The sequence below is a fragment of the Acinonyx jubatus genome, chromosome A1, assembly GCF_027475565.1.
Source record: "Acinonyx jubatus isolate Ajub_Pintada_27869175 chromosome A1, VMU_Ajub_asm_v1.0, whole genome shotgun sequence".
Classification (NCBI taxonomy): Eukaryota; Metazoa; Chordata; class Mammalia; order Carnivora; family Felidae; genus Acinonyx; species Acinonyx jubatus.
In genome coordinates, this window is record NC_069380.1 from 85,414,567 (window position 1) to 85,429,625 (window position 15,059).

The 15,059-nt window shown below is 32.7% G+C and overlaps 1 pseudogene; it reads right to left on the bottom strand.

The window, feature by feature from the left end:
* Positions 1-284: 284 nt before the first annotated feature.
* On the bottom strand, positions 285-14,260 carry LOC106988432 (microtubule-associated protein RP/EB family member 1-like; annotated as a pseudogene).
* Positions 14,261-15,059: the final 799 nt, after the last annotated feature.

Below are 15,059 nucleotides of genomic sequence, written 5' to 3' on the forward strand. Positions count from 1 at the left end.
AGACAACTCAGAGCCTGAAGCCTGCTTCTGATTCTCTGTCTCCCTCTCTCTCTGACCTCTCCTGCTCGTGCTCTCTCTCTCTCAAAAATAAATGAACATTAAAAAAAGTTTGAAAACAATGTCTTCCTCAATCAGTGTTACCAGCATCCACATGGGGAGCCCCATGGTCAGCCTCTGTGAGCTGCAGCCTAGGTGAAACAGCTGGATGTTAATACTGCCTTGCTATAAAATGAAAGCCCCTAAACTCAAACTCATTGGAAAAAGAGTGAAACTTCTGCAGTGTTCTTTAAAAGAGGTACTTTTTGCTCATGAAAAGAAATCAGTGCGTCCCCTAAGAATAATAAAAGGAAATATTTTACAGTTAAGCATATGATTTGGAGTGAAGAATTTGGATATTGCTCTGCTGGTCCAGACTGTTAACACTCTTCTTCTTCCTCCTGTGGGCCCCCTTCATCAGCTATCACAAAAGTTTTGTCTGTGGCATAGAGATTGCCCATGGTACACTGCAGTACAGGGTTGTTTTCCCCCTTGTTATTTTAGCAAATCAATTCAATGTTCCTTAGATTCCCAAAATAGAAATCTCTTTCTCCAAGTCTTCAACATTAAGTTTCAACACGTTGACCTGCTGCATCTATTAGCTGTTTCATCATCCCAGTTGCCCACACCAGATTCTTTAGCACCAAAACCAGGTCAACCTTAGGGGTTGCAGTAGTTCTGTGGGTCACAGAGGGCCTCTGTGGAGCTGCACTCCTAGAGCTGAGAAGTTTCTTCAATTTGTTTAGAGCTGGAGCAACAAGGGAGTGAGCCACTAAAGTTTTCTCACCTTGTCTGGCAGCTATAGGGTCATAGTCTTTTACATCATAGTTTGCATCAAAAAAAGTTCTTGAACCACTGAACAAATTCAAAATTGCCTTGAAAATTTCCTTTTCTAATTTGTCCACAGGGATTATTTTGTCAATACCAATTGTCTTAAAACCTGCTTGTAGTATTTTCAAGTTCTGGATGTATTCGTGTTCTAGCTTAGTGTGGAATTTCACTTTCTTCAAGGCAATGGAGCCAAGGAACAGCATGCCCATAAACTGATAATAAGCAGTTACTGGGTGCAACTGTTTGATCTTTGTCAGATTCAGCTGCAGAGACTCATTGACCCAGGCCCAGCATGTCGTGTTGTCTTAGATTATTGCTGGTGACGGACGTTGAGTATACATTCAGTGTCTTCTTTGGTTCTTGGTGGGACCATATCCCCTGCCTGTGCCTGGCTTTGGTTCTGTCTTGGTCTTGCTCAAACTGTCCCACCTTACTATATTAAGATTTTTATTTGTCACATTTTCCAAATTTTATAACAATATTTCTTAGTGTTGGCTTACTTTTTTTTTAATGGAATTTCTCTGTGCTTTCTGCAACTGAATGTGTGTTTCCTTCCCTAGATTGTGGAAGTTTTCACCTATTGTTTCCTTAACCACATTTTCTGCCCCTTTTCCTCTCTCTTTTTCTTCTTCTTAGACTCCTATAGTTAAATGTTATTATGTTTAATAGAGTCACTTTTTGCCCTAAGTCTATTCTTGTGTTGCATTATTGTTTTATTTATTTTTTTCAGTTTTTTTCCATTCCTTTATCTTTTTTGGTCACCAATTCATTCCTCTCCTCCCCCCATCCCACTATGCATTGCATCAAGCCTTTTTCCAATTTGTTTATTGAATTTTCAAATGATTTATTTTTTTTAACTCTTTTAACTATGTGGTGTGTCACCGATGTCTTCTATTCTTTGCTCAAGCCCAGTGAGTATCATTATGATCAATGCTTTAAATCATCCATAATAGAATATTTATCTTATTATCTTTCTATTGTTATTTATACCTGTTTGGTCTAGCTCTCTGACTGTTACCTTATCTTGTTCTTTCATTTAAGATAAGTTCTCCTTCTTCGCATTTTGTTTATCTCTACCATTTTCTGTGTGTCAGAAATGCCAGTTTGTCTTCTGCTCCCGAAAGTAATGGCTTTATGAAGAAGAGGTCATGTAATGTCCATGCCCTTTGGTTTCATGGAGTGTCTCTGGTGTGTGCTGTGTGTATTCTGCTATTTTGTTCTGGCTGCTCCATCCTTCAGTCAAGTTATCTGCAGAGGCTCTCCTTGCTTTCTATGGACAGTGTTTGGTCTCTGACCTGAATTTGGCAAGTTTTACTTGGTGTGCTCTGGTCTGTTTGTGAAATAAAACTTGTCATCATCCCTACCAGGAGGAACTGGGGCCCTGCAAAACTCTCTGGTCAGTAGATGTGGTGTGGGTAGGAGTTTAGGCTTATCTTGTGGGGAATGACCTCACTGTGCTGGACTGATGCAAGCTTGACTGAGAGTGGCAGTCCTACCAGAATTAAGGGGTCTGGAGCTTGGTGTAAACTAGTTAGGCAGCCAGTATAGATGCTGCTCTGCTTTCTGCAAGTAGCTCTGTCTTTATGCTAAGGAGCATGGGAGGGAAATAGTGCCAGCCAGCTCCTTTGTTCTAGGAAAGATGTCTCTGAATGCTGCCTCTAAGAACTGTGCTCCAAAAAGAGCAAATAACCTCTACCTGTGTGCACCAGGCATTCTTCAGATTGCTCTTTCCACACCATCTGCCACTGGGTTGTTTGCTTGCCTTCTCTCTAAGAGGAGGACAGTGCCTTTGGGATCTATCACAGCCAAGGCCACTGACAATTAGGACTCCAGATTTTAATCCTCACTGATTGCAAGAACTCTCAAAATGTAGCCCCTGTTTTTTTCCAGAACAATGTTTTGAGGAAATGTTCTCCACGTGTGTTCCCCGATTTTCTCCTCCCTCTCTCACTCTCTCTGTCTACACAGTTCCTCTGACCATTTTGTAAGAAAATTATTTCCTTTATTTGATTTTACGAGTTGTTTATATATTTTGGATACTTACCCCTTATTTAATATTGGGTTAGTAAAACTTTTCTCATTTTGTAGGTTGCTTTTTCATTTTTTTCTTTGACGGTTTCATTTGCTGTGAAGATTTTAAGTATATTTGATTCCTATTTGTTAATTTTTACTTTTGTTTTTCCTGCTTTCAGTGTCATTTCCAAAGCACCATTGCCAAGACCGTTGGTGAGGTGCCGTATCTTAATGTTTTCTTCTAGTTTTATGGTACCATATCTTGTGTTTAAATCTTTGATCATTTTGAATTATCTTTTTGTGAGTGACATGAGAGGTGGGTCTAACATCATTATTCTGCATGTATGTATCCAGTTTTCCAAACTTTTGTTAAATAAACTATTCTTTCCCTCTCTTTTTATTTTCCATATTTTCACCAGGTGTGACTGGTGACTACCTTAATAAATATTAGTTGATCATACATGTGGGTGTTTAATTATGTGCTGTCCATTTGCTTCCATTGTTGCGTGTTTATTTTTTTGTGCCAATAACATACTATTTTATTACTATAGCTTCGTAATATAGTTTGAAACCAGGAAGTGAAATATCTCTAGCTTTGTTCTTTCTTAGGTTTGCTTTGGTTATTTGATCTCGCAATTCTTACAAATTTTAGGTCTTTTGCTATTTCTATGTCTGTGAATAATGCCATTGGAATTTGGATAAGAATTGCATTGAATCTATAGATGACTTTGTGCAGTATGGGCATTTTAACACTATGAATTCTTCCAATCATAGCACACTGGATGTATTTTCATTTGTTTGTGTCTTGTTTGATTTTCTTCAAAAAAGGCATGCATTTTTCCTTGTACATATCTTTAATTCCTTGCCTTAATTTATTCCTATATGTTGTATTCTATATATACACACACACACACATATACCTATATATATACATATGCATGTATATATATACATAAATAAATGTGTAGAAATTAAACTGATTTCTGATATTGATTTTATATTCTATAGTTTTATTGAAATCGTTCATTAGTTCCAATAGTATCTTTGTTCAGTTGTTGAGATTTTCTATATACAAAATGATATCAACTACAATTACTGACAATTTTAATTGTACTTTTCAGAATCAGTTGCCTTTTATTTCTTTGTGTTGTCTAATTTTTTCTAGCTTGAACTTGGAGTATTATATAGAATAAGAGTAGTGAAAGTGAGCATCATTGTCTTGTTTCTGATCTTAGAAGATACACTTTCAATTTTTTCACCATTGTGTATAAAGCCTGTTGCAGTTGGATGTAGATAACCTTTATTAGGGTAAGGTATGTTTGTTCTATACCCAGTCTGTAGAGGGTTTTTTATCATGAAAGAATATTGTATGTGTCAAATGCTTTTCTGCATCTATTGTGATGATCAAGTGATTTTTATCTTTCATTTTATTGATGTAAAAGGTTGCATTTTATTTGAGTATGTCGAACCGTTCCTGCATCACAGAGATAAATCCCAAATGGCCAAAGTGAACATTTTTAAATTGATTCTTGAATTAAGTTTGGAAATATTCTGTTGAAAATGTTTACATTAATATGTGCAGTGATATTGGTGTATAGTTTTCTACTTTGTAATGTTCTTATCTATCATTAGTATCAGTGTAATGCTGGCCTTGTAAAAAGACTTTGAAAGTGTTTCCACCTCTTCAATTTTTGGAAGAATTTGAGCAGGATAGGTATTAATTCTTTGGTAAATGTTTGGTAGAATATACCAGTGAAGCCATCTGATCTGGGTTGTTTTCTGTGTTGGGAGTGTTTGTTTCTTCTTTACTGTTTTTAATTCTTTCCTACTAATTGATCTGTTTAGATTTTATGTTTCTTCATGATTCTGTCCTGCTAGGTTGTATGTATAAATTGTAGGTATATAATTATTCATAGTAATCTCTTATGATCTTATGAATTTCTGTCATATTAGATGTAAAGTCTTTTTCTACAGTTATAATTTTATTTGAGGATTCTCAATTTTTTTCTTAGCCTATGTAAAGTTTTCTTAATTTTGTTTACATTCTTGAAAGATGAACTCTAAGTTGTACTAATCATTTTTCATTACTGTTTTGAGCTTATCTATTTCTGCTCATATCTTTATTATTTCCCCGTTTTTTTTTTGCTTTTTTTTAGCTTATTTTTTTCTTCTTTTTCTAGTTCATTGAGACCTTGCAAGGAAGATCCAGTGGTGGTGAATTTTGTTATATTTTGTTTGCTTAAGAAACTTTATTCTTCCTACATATCTGAAGGATAATCTTTCTTGGCATGGTATTGTTGGTTGCCAATTTTTGCTTTTCAACACTTTGAATATGCCATTCTACTCTTTCCTTGTGTAATTATAGTAGAAGGGACTAAAGCAGCTTCCCGACCTCCTTTGTATCTGCAGCCCTAATTGAGATATTGTTTTTGGGGGGCTGCACACGAAAATTAGAAATGTCTCAGGTCTCTTGGTATAAAGTGCAGAGGCGCATTTGTTTGGTAATGGATGTCAAGTTAGTTGTATAAAAAAAAAGGGCTAGAAAAGAATAATTTGCCCCACCATGTTACTAAAATCATTTTCCAAAACATAATAGATTGCATTAATAAGTTTTTTTCTATCAGTAATGCCTTTTAAAATAAATTGAAAAAATTATCCAATTAAAAGGCATAAAGTGGATGAACTTAAAAAAAGGTGGGGGGGGGGGAGAAAAAAAAGGGTCCCAGCTATATGCTGTCCACAGAGCACATTAATTTTAAGGAAAACGTAGATTCATAGTGAAAGGATGGAAGAAATGTTCCATATGAATGGAAAACAAAAGGCAGCAAGGCTAGCTATTGTTGCATCAGACAAAGTACACGTTCGGTCAAAATCTTCAGTAAAATAAAAGTAAGGTTATTATGTAATGACAAAGAGATCAATAAATCAAGAGAATATAATAATTGTAAATATATACAGACCCAACATCAGAGCATCTACATATATTAAGTCAACAATAACAGATCTAAATGGAAAAATAGACCCATAAGTATAGAAAACTTAATACCCCAATTCAACAATGAATAAATCATACAGAAAAGTCAATAAGGAAAAATTGGACTAGGACTATATTTTAAACCAAACGAGCATAACATACATGTATAGAACTTTTTATTCAACTGCAGAATATACATTCTTCCGAAGGTCACATGGTACATCCTCTAGGATAGATAACATATTAGCTCATAAAACAAGTCTTAGCAAATTTAAAAATATTAAAATAATAAAAAGTATATTCTTTCAATCACAATGATAGTAAACTAGAAAGAAATAACAAGAGGAAGCCTGAAAACTTCATAAAAAATTCATAAACTAGACAACTTACTACTGAACAACCAATTAAAGCACCATATATAAATAGGTATGAAATTCTGCTAAAGTAGTGCTAAGAGAAAAGTCTATTATGAAACACCTAAATTAAGGTAAAAAATCTCAAATAAACAACTATGTTTACTCTTTAAAGAAATAATTAAAAGAGACCAAAGCCCAAATTTATAAAAATAAACGTTTAAAGATATTATATAGATCACAAATAAAGTACTAGAAAAAAAATAAAAATATCAATGAAACAAAGAGTTGCCTTTTAAAAATGGAAACAAAACAGAAAAAAATTAGCTGAAGGAAAGAAAAAAGGGAGACAATACAAATAAATAAAATAAAAATGATAGAGAAGACATAAAAAATGATAATTTAGAATTAAAAGAATTATAGTAGACTACCAAAATAATTTATACACCAAATGACTGGATAATCTAGTTGAAATGTGTAAATTCCTAGAAACATGACTTATCATCTATGACTCATGAAGAAATAGAAAATCTGAACAAAGCAACGACAGGAATACTAAATCATTAATCAAAAACCTCCCAAGGCCGGTGTGGGGGGGAGGGCATGACCAAATGGTTTCAATGGTGAATTCTAACAAACATTGAAGGGTTAATGCCAAAAATCTCAAATTATTCTGAAAAACTGAAGAGGAAGGTACACTTCCAAATTCATTTTACAAGGCCATTTTTAAGATACCAAAACTAGATAAGGACTCTAAAAGAAAATAAATTTAAGGTCAATAACCAGATAAATGTAGATACAAATAGTCTAAACAAAACATTAACAAACACAATTCAACAACATATTTATAGAAATATATAGCTTGACCACATGGGATTTATTCCTGTTATGCAAAGATGGTTCAGCATATGCCAATTAATAAACATGATATACCATGATAAGAAACTAACGATAAAAATTATGTCATCTCAGTACATGTAGAAATAGCATTTGACAATATAAGATAACTTTCATGATACAAATCTTCAACAAATTGAAGCAAGATGAATCAAGAAAATAAAATCTATTGTCACAAGCCCACAACTGACATCAAAGGTAAAAGGTAAAAGGTAAAAGGATGAAAGATTTTCCCTAATTTCAGGAACAAAATAGTGACTTCACTCCCCACTTCTTTTCAACATAGTCCTGAATACTCTAGCCAAAGCAATCAGGCAAGCAAAACAAACAAACAAACAAAATGCATCCCGATTGTAAAATTGTCCCTGTTTGTGGATGACATTATTTTATATGAGGGAAAACTACAAATTCCATGAAAAACTACTAGAAAAAATAAAGAAATTTAATAAATTAACATGATAGAAAATAAACACAGATTTAGTCATGTTTCTGTACTAACAATGAAATATATAAAAATAAAGCAATCCCATGCATAATAGCATCAGACACAATAAAACACTAAGAAATAAACAAAAAAAGATAAAATATCTATACACTAAAATTATAAAACATTAATTAAGGTAATTGAAGAAGACAGAAATGAAAAGATATTCCATGTTCATTGGAAAAATTAATTGCAAATTATGAACATCATTAAATTTCCAAACTATCCAGAACATCTATAGATTCCATGCAATCTTTACCAAAATCCCAATGGAATTTTTCACAGAAATGGAAAAAAAATCTGAAATTCATATAGAACCACAAGAAGATCCAAAGAGGCAAAGCAATTATGAGACAGAAGAACAAACCTGGAGGCATCACACAACCTGATTTCAAATTGCATTATGAAGCTATACCAATCAAAACAATATGATATTAACATAAAAATAAAACTATGAAGCAATAGAACCTACAATCAAGAAACTACAAATAATTCCATGCTTATGCATTCAATTAAAATCTGACAAAGGAGGATCACATAGGTAGCTCAGTTGACTAAGCATCTAACTCTTGATTTCAACTCAGGTTATGAACTGATGGTTTGTGAGTTTGAGCCTCACAGAGCTATGAGCTGACAATGTGGAGACTGCTTGGGAATCTCTCTCCGTCTCTCTCTGCCCCTCCCATGCTCTTCCTCTCTCAAAATAGATAAATACACATAAAAAATAAATAAATAGAAGTTGGCAAAGTGTCCAAGGGTATTCAATAGAAAAACGGATATCTTCTCCAACAAATGATGTTGGGAAAGTTGGGTGTTCACATGCAAAAATAATGTTATCCCTATCTTACACCATTCATTAAAAACAACAGAAATTGTATGAAAAGTATGGACATAAGACTGAAAGCCATAAAGCTAATAAGAAATTAGAAAAAAATGCACCTTGACATTGGTTTTAGCAATGATTTTTTGGCTATGATGCATAAGGCAAAGGCTACAAAAAAATTAAATAAGTGGGACTCTATCAAATTAAAAAGCATCTACCCAGCAAAAGAAGCAATCACCATCAAGAATTTAAATGCACCATACATAATGGGAGAAAATATGTACATTCCATCTATCTGTTGTGAGGTTAATATCCATAATATATAGGACTCTTAAGCAACTTAATAGCAAAAAAAAAAAAAAAAAAAGACAAATAATCCGATTGAAAAAATGGTCAGAGAAGTTAGGAATTGTTTAAAAAGAGGCATACACTGGCAAACAGGCAAATAAAAAGATGCTTAACATCACTAATCATCAGTGAAATGTAAATAAAATAAAAACAATTTATAATACCTCACAATTATTGGAATATCTCTAAATTAAGACAGGAGATAGCAAGAGATAGCAAGGTTATGAAAAGAAAAGTTTACATAACTACTAACACTATTTTGAAGATATATTTCCATGTTCATGTTCATTGTAGTGTTATTCACTATAGTCAAAATAAAACATAAACAATACCTAAAACACAAACAAAACATACCTGAACAAAAACAAAACAAAACATAAACAAACATAAAAAACAACATAAGACCCATTATGATGTGTGATATACATAGACATCTATATATATCCATATAGATATATATTGTTATTCCTAAAAAGAAGGAAATCCTGCCATTTGCAATAAGATGGATAAACCTGGAGGATATTATTCTAAGTGTAATAAGTAAGGTAAATGTGGAAGATAAATATTGAATGAACTCATACACACACTCAAGGTCCCAAATGGTATTACTTCAGCCAAGTCTCCAAACTGGGGCTCATAATGAATATAATGACAATTTCTAATACCCCTGATATATTTCAAAAAAAAAATATATATATATATATACACATACATACCCAGGATGATGTGAGAAAAAAACTGATGTTCTGGTTACATTTGTTTTTTGTAGGAGGTCTCTTGACCTTTTCTATCCCCCATACAGACCTTTTCTATCCCCCATAAAAAGATCAGATAATCCACCTATTAAGACAAACTATTCCAAAATGAAGGTAAGGTCACCTAATAATCTTTTCTTTTTTCTTTTCTGTTTATGACTTTTTTTGCCAAACCTTTAGTCTTTCCCTTTTGGTAGACATTTGGAGCTGCCCTCTACTTGCTAGATGGGATACCACTCAATTCCTGAATCATTTAATAAAGCCAAATAAAATTTTAAATTTACTTGGTTGAATTGTGGATTTAACACTTATAAGTAGAATCATAAAATGCTGAGCTCATAGATACAGAGTGCAAAATGCTGGTTGCCCAGAGCTGGGAGGTTGGAGTAAATGGGAGATGCTGGTCAAAAGGTACAGACTCCCAGTTATAATATAAATAAGTGCTGGGGACCTAATACATAGCACAGTGACTATAGTTAACAAAAGTCTTATATATTGGGAAGCTACTGGGAGTAAATCTAAAATGTTCTTACCACACAGACAACAAATGTAATTTTATGATGTGACGGACATAAGAACTGACTTTACTATGGTAATCATTTTGTAATATATACATATATCAGGTCAATATGTTGTACACCTTAAACCTGCTCAATGTTGTATGTTAATTATAGCTTGATAAAGCTTTCACAATACTAGTAAATATGTTAATTGCCAAATACATATATGTAAACATTAAATTATTTTACAATTCTATCTGGTTTAAGATCTATCCTCAAAAATAATTTGTAAATGGTGACATGTAAAATATTGAGAAAATCACCCTCAATGTTGCCCATGGGAGAACACAAAACTATAACAATTATAAATTTATAAATTTTAAATGTCATTAATTAAAAAGGATGTTTAAAAGAAAAACATGGAAATAATGACAAAGTAGAAATATTTGAAAATATATTGCTTGATAATGCCAGTAGTCACTAATTTCATTTAAATGAAGTAATAAGTAAGGAAGGGTGGTGACCAAGTAATTCCAAGCTTTAAATACCATCCATTACAAAATACAGTTTTTTTCCATTATATTTCCATAGTTTCAATGCAATATTTATTATTTATTACCAAATTTTCACACACTTTGAGGATAATTTTCTACTTTTCTACGAAGTCTTGGAAGCTCTGGTATAAACAATATATGTAGTCTTTATTGCAGAGCTTTTTAGCCCAAATGTAAACAACTTCATAAGGGAAGAAATAAATGTCATAAAGGGTATAAATACTCTTAGATTAAATATGCCATGTCAAACTAGAGCATGCTAGAAAAGAGGAAAAACAATAACAGAACTCAATTTGGTTAGAGGGCATTTATTTACTCATAAGGGGACAAATTATATCTAGTAGAGTTCTGACCATCAGGTGATATTACTATCATTTATATCTGATATTATGCATTAGAGAATATTTTAATTGAAACTCTTGGGAAATTTAACAATTTCCCAATCTCTATGGTGAAAACCTCTATAGTTGGATTACTGTGAATATAACAAAAGGAAGGAATAAAATTATAAATCTTCATTGTCCTCTAGAGAAAATGTCTCTGGGGCACACAACCGAGATTAAATATCTTCTTGGTATCCCTTTCTCATGGGGAATTGAACAGACTGTCCTGGAAGCTCCCTAAGAACATGTAAATGTTCTATGTGCTTCCTTACTTACCTCATTTAGTCCCACATTCTTCAGTTACATTATTATGTTCACTATCAATTCATCATGGGCAAGCTTTATCAGTGCCACAGAAGAGTAAACTGGTGGATCTATTCAACCCATTTATTGATGAAATGAATCAGAAATGAAAGCAATGAAAAGCATCCAAAAATATCACATTAATTTAGGTGAGTTATTTCAGCTTTTTACAAATGCCCCCTTCGCTGACTGCATATGATGCATATAATCTCTATGTGGGGAACTTTAGAATTTATAGAATGAGTATTCTCCTGCCACTGTAGAACTTGACTTTAGATATTTTGTGTTTTTTTTTTATTCTAGATGTTTGTACACAAATGTCTACACAAATTCTAACAAGGCTTAGAGGTATTGATACTATTTAGTATCTGAAAACTATAGTTATGGGTGGCAGTTTTCATTTTTAAAGAATGTTGAAATAAAAGCTTTTCTAACAGTCTACTTCTATAAGTGTAGACAAAGCTATTGTAAAAATATTTAAATGTATATGACTTACACATTTCTGAATTTCTTTTTTTTGTAATATGAGATAAACTACTCATTGATTTTATGCTAATAAGACTACAAAACATGTAAACAATATCAACTTAACTTATATGGTAAATTCAACATTTCGAAAAATATGTTTATTTCATGAAACACAACTATGCAGGCAACAAGTACAATATTTTGTTCTAGTATGTATTTGCTAAATATTCATATTATACACATGATCCTCTGTAATAAATATTACATATTTTGTCTATTCCAGGGATTGATCATGATATTTGATCAAGAGCTTCTCTACCCAAGACCTGACAACTGAAACAAACACAATTGATTTGAGCCATAAATATATTCAGGAATTATAGTTATTTTCATGGACTCCTTCGGTACTGATTTTACATAATATTCTTTTAAGGTTCTACGTTTGAGTTCTTTAACCTTTAATATGGGAGTTTACTCTATCTTCTTTTATGATTGATTCAATAATCAGTACTTTGTTTTTCTTCATTTAGACGTTACTTGTGTTTCAACAGAACCATACAATTGTCTATGTTTGGAAAATCCCTTTGTATCAATAAATATAAGACGAATTATTGTAGTTTCCAAAGACATGTTAGCTCTAAGGCCTCCAAATACCCCTGATATATTTCAAAAATATATAAATTTTTGAAAGGATGATGCGAGAAAAAACTGACGTTCTGGTTACATTTGTTTTTTGTAAGAGACCTCTTGACAAAATTATATCTCAAAAATCCACACACTTTAATGCTTCTTGGAACTGATATATTACAAATTGCAAAGTAAACTTCTATCCACTCCAAGAGCATTAAGTCGACTCAAAAAATAAACCTCTCATTCAACTGTAAGAAGTAGTAGAAACCTTCAACAAGGTAGGAACAGGTGACCTAAATAACACAAATGGCAAGATGTCTGATCTTCATACTCACTCTGTATAATTATTGCGATAATTAAAGTAGCTGTTTTATTTGATATTCTGTGAATCAGAAAACTATCAATAAGAGACTTTTATTTCAGAGCTACAGGGCTAATAATCTTTGAAGTCTTTTCTCTCCATGTTTTTTCACATGGAATTATGTAGTTTTTATTGATATATTTAAGTCATTTATTTGCTAATTAATAATTGTCTGGTATGGGTTTACTCCCAGAAATGGAGAGAACCAAAGTTTGTGTATTACTCCAATGTATTTTTTATGAATTACTTACTAATTCTTTTCTGAAAATGGAAAATATAGCTATAGTTTCACAAATTATTCTGTTTTAAGAATTATTCATCTAATTATTGCATTAAGCCTATGTTATTTAGCTCTATCATAAGCCAATGTCTTTTAAAACACTGACATACAAAAGTAGACATGACATAGACTTTATTCTCCAGTGTCTTGCAGGTTAATGAGAGAAACATACATTAAGGGGTGACTACATTTTTATGGTTTAATTGTTATGATAAAGACAATAGACTCTGAGACCAGATGTAAAATAATCTAGAATGAGTCTTCTGGAGATAGTAAAGTAAAAAGAAAATTGAATAGAGATCATAACTCTTACTTTTGATATAAGTACAAAAGCAACCAGGCTTAAATACTTTTATGTTTCACATTTTCATGGTGAAATTTAAGCCCCTTGTGAATTGAAAAAGAACATTTAGTCAGGAAAACTGTGTTGAAATATCATTTCCACTTATTTATATCTTTATGATCATGAACAAGTCTTAAACTCTATGTCTCCATTTCTTCTTCAGTACAATTGGATCATATTTCCAAGTGACATAAATTAAAATAAATTAGATAATGTATTTAAGAGCTCAGTTTGAATGTGATAAAATGTTAATAGAAAATAAAATTAATTTTGCACCAACTTGATGATGAGAAACCATGACCACACCATACCCTCAAATTAAACTTTCTTATGATATTTTCAGAGTGAACACCTCCCATGGATTGATGACCTGATTAATTCTGTTTGATGAACTTCATACTACTATATTTATCACAAGAGTTACATACAGATGATGGAATTTATGAAGACACTAAACCAAAGCACCTTTTTTGAGTTCATCCTCATGGGGTTTTCTGATGATCCAGCCAAACAGCCACTCCTGTTTTTCCTGGTTCTCTGCATTTACCTGACCACCATGGTGGGAAACCTTCTCATAATCCTAACAAGTGTATCAAATGTTTGCTTTCATTCCCCTAGGTATTATTTCCTTAGCAATTTATCCTTGATTGACCTTTGTTTGTCTTCCACTACTGTTCCCAAAATGCTTGTAGACATCCAGACAGGAAATTCTGCTATCTCATTTAATAACTGCATGATGCAAATGTACCTATTTATCTGTTTTTCAGGGATGGAAACATTACTTCTCCCTATTATGTCTTATGACCGTTTTGTGGCCATCTGCCTTCCTTTGTCCTACTTATCCATTATGACTCCCAAATTCTGTGCTCGTCTGGTGGCCACCTCCTGGATCTTTGCAATCTTGAGTGCACAGATACACACCATCTTATTGGTTCAATTATCCTTCTGTAAGGATAACAAAATTCCTCAGTTCTTCTGTGATATTGGACCACTGCTAAAATTGTCCTGTTCAGATACCCATATCAATGAGTTATTTATTTTTATTGAGGGGGGACTGGTGTTGGTGGTAAGCTTTATCTGTATTTTAGTTTCTTACATACTCATTGGTTATTCTATAGTCAGAATGCCATCAACCATAGGGAAATTTAAAGCATTCTCCACATGCTCTTCTCATATCTGCGTGGTCCTCTTGTTTTTTGGCACAATAATTGGCGTTTATTTATGTCCCTCCAAATCCCATATAGCTGAAAAAGACCAAGCAGCAGCTGTCATGTACACTGTGATTACTCCCTTGTTAAATCCTTTCATCTATAGCCTAAGGAATAGTCATCTGACAGGGGCTCTTAGGAAAACTATTCAAAAGAAATTGTTTCTATAACACATTTCAAGGTGTGGAGACTTTTCAGGTAAACACATAGAGGAGTCAATGATTTTATTAATTGTTGTTCATTTACCTTTGCATTTTGTGATTGAAATGCCTACTGATAGTTTCTTCAGTAAATTACCGTTTTGTGTGTAGCAAGAAAATCCATGAACTATAAACTAGTAAAATTGTTACTGTATCATTTTTGACTGTATTATTCTGAGTTGCAGGAATATTGTAGATGGTATAGAAAAAGCTATATATTGTGAAATTTCTGCAAATTCTACCAATCCTAACATGTCAAACAAACCTCAAATATGATTGACAAAATTTGTTTCATTGGACATGACTAAAAATATT